Genomic DNA, 9,883 nt, shown 5'->3' with positions numbered 1-9,883 from the left:
GTACAAAGCAGAAGTTACCCTTTAACAAATGCTATGATGTACCAAAGCAGCCTTGGCAACATGTGTACGGAGTTAAGTTTACTCCTGTTACTGAGTTCTCCATTTATGCCTATCCATGAGGATGTGGCCTCAATTAACTGTGTTACCACTTTCTCACATAATATTTTAGAATTATTTCTTTTCCTGAGTGGCATACTTTTTTGGTGTCAATTCTTTTGTGAGAGGAACTTACCCTTTCGAGGGAATACGTATTCTCTGCTGCCTTGCAATCATCAAGGAAAAATGCTTAGAGCAAGACAGAGCCGCATCAAGAACAGCCACTGGTTTGGTAATGTAGAAGACTTGCAACAGAGATATCGGTGCTTCAAGCGACAAGATGGTGTGGCCGCTGGTATGTTGTGACTTGATCGGGTTTTTTATTGTTTGGGGTTTTGTTTTGCATTCATATGTGTTAGCCAGTTGCACAAAAATAAAATAGCTGGTCTCAGCTTGTAGGAGTTCCCAATGCAAATGCTAGGCTGGGTGGTAGTGGGAATATGTGTGTGCCAGTAAGGATCAGGAAACTTATGTCTCAAGCCTGTAGGAAAAATGTGCTGATCAAAAGGTTCTTTCCTACAAGCTTTTGTAACAGTTACATCAGTTGGGAGACTGCAATCAAAGTATTCTTGTGTAAATCAGTAAATCATTACCAACTGGCAGATGCAATACTGTGGTGAGATAATAGTATTTTTACCTACGCTGCTGAATCTGCCCCCTCTGTCCTCCCACTGGCATTACCCCATCGATATCCTGCTTGTTGGCATGCCCTTAGCCCAGCGTGCAACTGAGGCAGCACAGTAAATGTGGTCTGTGAACATCTGCTTTGTGAAATGCAGTAGTATAATGTGGGCAAGGCAACCGAAGCTGTGAGAAGCTTCTCCTCTGAGAAGGTTGCATAGGCTTCACCTGGAGGTTGAAATAAAAAATTATTATTGGAATTGATTTGAACAGTGAGAACACTCTCTTGTATTTGAAAATTATTTTTACTCGTTTTATATTTTTTAAAAAGAACTGTAAAATAATGCATATTAATTAAAAAACCCCTAAACGAACAAATGAGTCTTCCATTTTCAAAGCTGGCTGGCTAAATGAATCACAAAATGCTGAATGTACTTAAAAAAAACTTTAGTTCCTTTTAGCAGAATGGTTTTGTTTTTTGAGCAACCTCACCCCTAGTGTTATTTGAATAAGTAAACAAATACATGCTGTTCCTATCTCCTAAGCATGGAGCATGCTGTTACCCAGCTAGCATTCAGCATATTGCACTTGGCTACAAAAGGCTGTGCACAAAAAAATCCAGAAACATTTACAAGATAAGCCAAAAACAAATTTCCCAGTGTTTTAGTAATTTCTTTTTTTAGTTTAGAAAGTAAGTTATCTCTTCTCTTCAAATATAGGAGGCTTGAAGTCGTCTCTCCAGCAGATTTGCCTGTGCAGTGTGGCAGCTCCCTCTGCGTCACTGGTTTGCCTCTTCTTTGAAGGGGGAAGAGCAGTGCAAGGGAAACTAAAGCTGCTTTCCGATGATGGCTGCAGACTGACCCATAACCTATCTCACGCTACAGCTGCTCTTTTACAGGTAGGACAGAAAATATTCAGGAACTGAACTTTCATAAGAGTCTTCTCTCTCCTCCACCCCTTGCTCTCATCACATGACAAATTGCATCAAAAAATTAAGCAGAAGAAAAGAGGCACCAACACCTGAAAATGAATTCACCTTTTTATTCATGGGATAAATCATCTAGGTCAGCTTAGCTTCTGTCAGGAAGACCTTTTTTCAATTTCTGATATTTTTCTCCACTGTTAGGAGCTTGATTTTGAACCTGCCATACAACCTATCTCCTTGTTCTGGCTCTCTTACCTGAAAGGGATATAAAATCTTCCTTGTCAGGTTTCCATGAACATCTGCTTCACAGCATTATGGGATTTTTTTTTTTAAAGTTTCATTTTATACACATTACTATAAAGTTCTAACTGCTTTTATCAGCATAGGAGCAAAAGAGCTGTTACTAATACCACCCTGTGGAGTCCGTGACGACTGGTATGAAGACACTGTAGAAGTCTGTCTTTCCTATGTATGGAGATTGTTAGGCTTGGCGATTTAAATCTCTTTATTCTCAAGAGTAGGAAGAGAACTGGCTTTTCCTTTTCTAACCTATTTGCCTTGCAGACCTGTTAGAGGAAAGAAGATAATTTAGCATCAGTTCCCTTTCAGTCCCTGACCTTTTCACCTACCCTGTTGTGGTAGGAAGGTGATGGTGTATGTCCGGCAACTCAGTGAGCGGAACTTCTGGCCACAAAAAAAAAAAAAAGTTTGAATACACAAACATCAGAGAACTGCTTTTAAAAACAACAAGTAAAACACCTTAAGTAAAATATTACTCAGGCTTGAATCGGAAATCTATCAATGAAGAAATCTGTTTCTGTCACCAGTCATAAAATTAGCAGTATTAGTCTTATAGAAATTAAATGGTAGATAATACTGTTCCATGTCTCTCTACTGTTTTAAATTTCATGTCTTGAGCAGGTAAGATTAGGCTTCAAGCCTTTATGCAGACCTGTATTCATCACCTAAGAGTAGTGAAGGATGTCTCTACCCAGGCCTACCTCAAAGCACTCTTGTGTGCGTGCATGCATGTGCAGGAGATTGCATTCCCTTATGCTTTGCAGGTCCACTGCCGAGTCTGCAGACCTCGTACAGCATCTCAGTGGTTTTACAGCAGAAAAACCTAGTGAGAAGGTGGATGGGTTCATTTGTGCTGACCTGCTAGCCCTTGAAGGGATGATGCCTCTAACCTTCTCCTACCAAACGGTACCAGCGGCACAAAGAAGGGTCAGGCACTGATGCTTCCCCACCAGACGGCATCGCCAGCCTGATTTCAGCCCCTGCCCCTCCTGAGGCCGGTGTGGTACCTGCGCGGTGAGCACAGCCACAAGCCAGCCTGCACCCACGCCCCTCCGGGCACCCCAGGGCTCCCAGGGAAGCCTGTCTCAAAAGTACTTCTCATTTCAAGGGGCTGAATTGCCGTATTAAAAACACCTCACTGAGAACCCACGAGGCACCTTGCTTTAGCCACTGCTGTGTGGCCAGAGGTAACCGAAACGTCTCTGTGTCAGAATGGCGGCAGTTTGTCCAGCTTTGCAGCCACAAGGCCGATACCGAAATACAAGGCTGTGGAGAGTCAACATCGTAGCACTTACCAAAATATCTGCTACGCAGAGCAGATAGTTTCTGATGTACTTTTCGCTGTCCACACATGCTTAACTCAGGAAAAAAAAAAAAAAAAAAAAGAGCAAACAAATGGGGGGGGAAACACCCAACACTTTGCGTATGTACAGAGTTTAAAAAAAAAAAAAAAATCGGCTGTAAGGTTGTGTTGCATAAGTGCCCCTGGAGCTAATCTGGTACATCCCCAAATAAAACAGAAATCTTTGATGCTTGTAACTTTCTCTCTGGGTGGAATGACAATAGTTTCTGTGTTTGTTACCTCTGTAAATGGGCATATTTTATTTAAAGGAGTATATTAAAGTTTAAAGCAAAGAAACCCTTCCCCCAGCCTGTAAACACAACAAGTAGAACAATTAGGTAGTAAAAATTGAATTGAAAGTAGTCCTAGCTGTTAAGCTGTGCATTTTACACAGGGGAAAAATGTCCCTCAAGGGTATGTCCCAGAGGCACAGCATACCCTGGGACAGGTGAGGAGCTCTCCCTGAAAGCCCCGGCAGTCAGCAAGTGTCAGCCGGAGTTTTGTCTAAGGTACAGCCAGGTCTTGCCAAGTGACTGATTTTCTGTGTCGTGGAGGTGTGGAGAGTTGGTGGTGGCTCGCCATCTTCTTTTACTTGGTATCAGGTACTGGTTTGGGGACTAGGATAAAGAAGACCTATACTGCCCTCAGGCTTTGAACCCCAGTTCAGCCTTCTTTAGCTTGTGCTTTTCCCCAGGAGCTGGTACAGGTGGGGATGTTGATGATGAGCAGGGTAAGCTGCGAGCACCAGCTCTACAGAAGAGCACAGCAAGCCATACTCATCATGCAGCAGGGAGAACGAAAACCTAATGCCATGAAGAGTTGTAAATCCATGGAAATGGTTAGCTCTCCTCAGACTAGAGCAGCATCACAGGCCACATTTTGTGTCGGATTCCTCTATGGATTGAAATAGCCCAAGCCTCTGGTCCACAGTCACATGGATATGGAAGAGAGACTGGAATGGCTGTGCAAAGGCTTGCTTCCAAATACAACTAACTCAAACTTACTGTTCCCATGCTGTGAAAAATTCCAACATGTGATTAAGTTTTTATTCTGATGTGAAATGAAATTTAGACACTTTAAAATTTCCCTTTTTCACTTAAAAAGCCTGCTAGCAGGAAGCCTAGCAGGCTGCCAAAAGAAAGTCATTTGAAGGACAAGATTTTTTTTTAAAGCTCCTGCTTTTATATAGCCACAGAACCACATTGCCATAAAACATTTGTTTTGGAAAATCTGTGTTTTCTAGTGAAAAATTGTTGCACTGGAAAATTATGACTAGCTCTAGTGCTGATCTTTGTAAATACATGCATCAAAATGTGTCCAAAAAGCTTACTGCGTGTGCTCGAACCAAGGATTTCAATGACAGGCCAGAAGGAATACCCCAGGTAAACAGCAGCAAGGCAAGAGATTTGAAATGTGGAAGCTTGTAATCACTAAAAGGAGATGAACAATCCTCTTTTCAACTAATATTAGGTATTGATCTGCCTATACTTATTTTATATCAAGAAAGAGAGGATATTTCTGGCAAAATTTCCAAAGATTCAGGAAGATGATGCACTCGATCAGGCAAAACAGCTTGCAAGATGTACTGCAAACTATTTCTAGGTGTCATTAGAAACAAGGCTGTTTTTAAATGCATCTTTTGATCTGACACTGTATGATGGTCGTATGTTCCAGGAATTGCTAATGTCCATGTAAAAAGTGAGGAGACCATGGAATAACAATTACACTAATTACACTTTTTTTTTTTTCTCTAACCGAGGTTCCATATATGACTTACACAGCCACATATTTTGAGGAATTCATCAGAGCCTTTTGATCTTCTGCTGAAGCCTTGTATGTTGGTAAGCAACAGAGCTTGCCTTCACCTTCAGAAAGGAGCCTCCGCTCACAAGTGGTGAGTGAGTACTTTACCTTCTCGCCTTGGAGTCAGCAAGATTTGGACTGTAGCTGCAGAGGGGGAACTAAGGGAACCATAGGGACTACAGTTTCTCCAGCCAGTGATGTCTTTGGCTTAATTACCAAAGGTGTTGGGGAAGCTGTGTCCCCTTGGCTATAGGATACCAAAGGTTGTAAATCCAAGTGTGAGTGACCAGATCTGAAAATGTTAACTCTCAGCATGCCGTTACAGTATATCCTGTACTGTTGGCTGTCTGTCTCAAGGAGGTGGAAGAAGAGGGCAGAGGAAGGAGGGTAGTGGGGTTTTCAGTTTACCACCGGTATTTGTATATAAAAGTTCAATTAAAGAACATACTTTAAGAACATACGTGCATAGGAAGGCCATGGCACCTAACCATCCTCCAAACTGTAAAAGCATTTATCTTACCCATTAAATTCCATGGTGTTATAGTTTCTGATTATTTTTGTGGTTTGGAAAGTGCAAAAGAGCGTAAAGGTATTGTTCTTGTTTGCATAGGGACCAAAGCAAAACAACGCCCTTCCTGGATGTGTTGTCTTTGCCTGGTCAGGCACTCCAGGTGAGGGGATGTACTCCTTTGATATCGTGATTACAGCAGTTCTAGAGGAGCAACATGCATAGTCCTGCAGCCCTTGAGGGGTTAGGGTGACTACAGGTGAGTTACTGCCTTACTTGTAAAACTGCTAGATGGAGCAGTGCGATGGATCGTTTATCCGGTGTCAGCAGTTGCAACTTGCAGGAGAAAAATCTGTTCTAGCAGTGACAAGAGGAAGCCTGTCATCAATGTGTAAAACATGAATGTAAACCAAAACCTTGTATTTCTATTATTGTTGGAGTGTTGCTCCAAAGAGCTAAATGAAGTAATGCATATTGTTTTGGTGATACCTAGTTTGTGATTCTTCAGTGCTGAAAATGGATTTATATAAAATCTAAACAGCACAAAAGTGTGTTTTAAAGTTGACCAGGTCAGCAGAGTGTGAGCGGTGTTACTGCCTCACTGTGTGTTCCTGGTACGTACAATACACAACGTGGCTCTGTAGTGCTCTGACCGTGTCCTTTCCACACCACAGAGAAGAAAGCTTTACCTGTTGTTGACCCAGACGTCAAAATGTCAGCAGCCAACACAGATAACCACTGTCGTTCCCATCACTGATGGAGAGTTGTCATAGAGATGCTGCCAACCAGACTTGTAGAGGAAGTTTGCTGCGATGCTGAGATCCCCGGTCTCTTTGAGCGGTAGCTTAATGCACAGGCCATCTTGTTCAGACCTGTCTTTTATCTGGCAGTGTTACACAGTACAGATAAAGCCTCTTGCAATTACGTTACCAGTGTATTTTGGCAAGGAAAATCTTTCAACATAAAGCACAGCTTAATCCGGGTAAGGTTAAAAATCTTTCCAAAATATTACAGAACTGTAAAAAAGAGGAAAAAATAAAAATCTCACCAAGAAAGTAAGAGCTATGCTTTTTTTCTTGTTCAGGAACAAGTTTTTGTTACCCACGTGGTGGGGAAAACCTAGCCCCTTTTCTCTACAGCTGCTGTGAGCTATAGGAAGGGGAGTACTTGTGCTAGGGAAGCTGTGCATAGGTGGTGTGGGCTGCCCAGCGCACAGCTTCACCCCACAGTGTGCAGAAGGAGGGGGAAGCACTTGTAGACCAGTCTCTCCGAGACACCTCATGCCGCTGTCCTGTATGGAGTAGCTCTGTCACCTGGAAAGGGGAGTCTTTTCCGATTAATAATCTGCCCCAAAGCTGCCGTGCTTACCCCAATCGTGTGTGCTTCCGAACGTTAGGATTTTGAACTTGCCCTGGAAGAGCAGTGTAGCAAACGCCGCCTCCCAGCCACCCTCTGCTCTGGCTCTGCTTGTGCACTCCTGGGAGCTTTGCAGTTGCTCTTTATAGCAGTGCTGAAAGGCAGCAAGGTCCTGGGTAACAGACAGGAACCAGGCAGCCCTCGTCTGGCGACAGTGTTTGGGAAGGGTAAGAAAAGGTCCCATTTTATCTTTGTTCTCATGGAAAGTGTCACAGGATGTTGAATGTCCCTTCTGAGCTAAGACCTGCTGTTTTCCAGATCTTGTCTGAAAACCCATGCACTATTCAGCAGGCCACTTAGTTTATCTTCCTTGGATAAACAAAAGGCTGCTGGAATTTGAAACTTGTTCCAAAAGTCTAGGGTCCAAAGCCTGCTGAACTCTGCGTGAGTCCTTCCCCCAGTCTGGGGTTTTGAATTGAGTTTGAAAATTTAAAGACTAGCAAGCAATGCCAGCACGACTCCTAATGGTGTATGTGACAGAGGGCCATCTGTATGCACAAGTTCTGGTGTTACCTCCACTCTTGAGTGTTGCCTGACTTTGGAACAGTTTAAAAATACCTTCTGAAATGCCTGAGAGCGCTGATCCCGAAATCCCAGGACAGGCTTTGCCTTGATGGGGAACACAAACCTCTTAATGCGATGAAAGTACCCGTGGCACTGTTGAGACGCCCTTTTCACGTCGGTGAAGGTGTCGCGCAAGGAGGGATTCCTGGTCCCTCTGATGACAACTTGACGGAGCCGGAGCCGGAGCCGCGGTAAGGGGAAGGGCCCCGCCGAGCCCACCGGGTCCCGCTGCCGGGCAGCGCCGGGGAGGCGGCGGGCGAAGGGAACCGGCTGCCGCCCTCGCAGCCGGCGGCTTTGCCAGCGGATGAGGGGGCGACCACGGCGGCCGGGGCAGCGCCTGCGGGGTCCTGAGCTCCTTCGGGAGCGGAGATGAAACCGCCGCGCTCCCCTGCCTCCTCGCCCCATGTGCCGCGGGATCCGCGGCGCAAAGCCCTGCTCGCGGGGTAAAGCCCGGCCCCGGCCCCCGCCCCGGGCCCGCGGGAGCCGCCACCCCGGGGGGCAGCGCGCACCGACGGGCCCCGCTCCTCCCGCCGCCGCGGGAGCCGCCGCCCGCAGGTAGGGGCTGCGCGGGGGCCGCGGGGCTCGCCCCGGGGCTGCAGGGAGGGAGGGAAGGAAGGGGCAGGCCCGCGGGCCGTGCGCTGGGCGTGGGGGTCTCCGCGCCGCGGTGGCGGTGTGGACGTGGCTGGGGGCGCGCAGCTGCGCCGGGGGCGCGGGCGATGCGCGGAGGGGGCGCGGAGCGGGGCGCTCCGGGGCGGGCGTTTGCAGCGCTGCGGCGGGGCTGCGGCTGGGTCGCTTGCGTGCTCTGCCTAGAACTGCAGAAACGTTAAAAAACAAATAAAAATAAACGTGGACCCCACCATTAAATTAAGGAACTGTGTATATGTGCGTACATATGTATAAGCTGTTGGTTAGATAAAATGCTAGTCAGACAGTTAAAGAACAAGCAGCGTTTCAAGTTCCTAGACGGTGTGAGGACAACTTAATTATCTCTTTTTCTGTTGCATAAGCAGAAAAAATATACCTGTTCAGCGACGGCTGCGAGAGATGGCAGAGCGAGGCTTTGCTGCGTGCGCCGTGTCCCTGCGTGCACGGCCCCTCCTGGCTGTCACCTAGGCCTGGCTTAGGCAGGCTGCGGCAGCGAGTGTGGAAGGGGCTCCCAAAAGAGCGCTGAAAACTGGGGCGCAGGCTGCTCGGTGATGGGCTGGAAGAGCTGGTCCGTGGTCTTCCACAGAAATAGTTGGCTGTGGCAGTGGCTAATCACAGCGATCCCTATCCTGAACGGCCTCGATACTTCTTCTGGGATATTAACATGATTCATTTCCAGGAAAATACTTAGTCCCTTGCAGGGCTTAACCAGGTGTGCAATAATATACTTAGACACATGCCTACAATACCACCTGGCCTTACAGGAAATTTTGTGTTCACAGGCCGGCTGACTGAGTTCAGGAAACTGTTCAATGGAAAAAAAAAAAAATGCCAGAAGATGCAATGAGCATTATCCTTATTGTGAACTTTCTGATAATGTGCCACTTACTTATCGATGTGTTCTGTTTAATATCTCTAGGGGTAAGTTGTTAATTAGGTATTTGGGATGAATTTGGGTTTGCGTGATAGCCTTCTGACTGAATTGATTTCATTAAGCTGGTTGGGGAACCTGAGTCTGTTGTTGTAAGTCCACTCCTGCAGCGGCAACGAGGAAACATTTCCGTTAGCGCTGGGAAATTCAAGGATAACATGAAACTTAATGACGTGAAACAGGATTGCATTTTGCTCAGAGTGATTCTATTATGCTTCAGTTAGGGCTGCATTATTACTCACCTCAAATCATTAGCTGTTACTGTCTTTTCACATAAATTTTTTTAGCTATATATTGCTTATTATTTTATGTGCTTTTGTTTTATATTTTTTCAGTTGCATTATATTTCATTTTTACTTTTATATCTTTTGCCACAGTGTAACAGAAGCTGTATTTTAATGCAAGGTTTCTCAGGGCTTCCCTTAAGGGTTTCCACGTTAATGCCTTTAAAATTCAATCATTAACTTTTGCCTTAAACGCAAGTTGGAAAGCGATGATGAAAGACCATATAGCAGAGTGTGTAACTTTATTTTACAAAGCTTTATCAGAATTGATTTACCTGATATGTAAAGGGGGGAAACCTCAGAAACCTTAGTTTTCCCCCGGTTTGCATATTCACTTCAGCTACATGCTGTATTTCATTTACCTAACGAGCGGCTTGCTACATTAGATCTCCTGACCGACTGGATTTGCTGGGTTGGTTCTTGCCTGCAACTGTGAGGAAGGGGACTA

The 9,883-nt window shown here is 45.4% G+C and overlaps 1 long non-coding RNA gene across 1 annotated transcript; it reads left to right on the top strand.

Annotated features, from left to right (window-relative positions):
* Positions 1–1,344: 1,344 nt before the first annotated feature.
* LOC140655935 (uncharacterized) lies at positions 1,345–6,590 on the top strand. The gene is made up of 3 exons (XR_012043911.1): positions 1,345–1,615; positions 5,044–5,178; positions 5,698–6,590. It is a non-coding gene; the product is annotated as an uncharacterized lncRNA (long non-coding RNA).
* The last annotated feature ends 3,293 nt before the right edge of the window (positions 6,591–9,883 follow it).

The sequence above is a fragment of the Ciconia boyciana genome, chromosome 8, assembly GCF_034638445.1.
Source record: "Ciconia boyciana chromosome 8, ASM3463844v1, whole genome shotgun sequence".
Classification (NCBI taxonomy): Eukaryota; Metazoa; Chordata; class Aves; order Ciconiiformes; family Ciconiidae; genus Ciconia; species Ciconia boyciana.
Note: the sequence above shows the minus strand (reverse complement) of the source record. Positions and strands in the feature narration are given on the sequence as shown.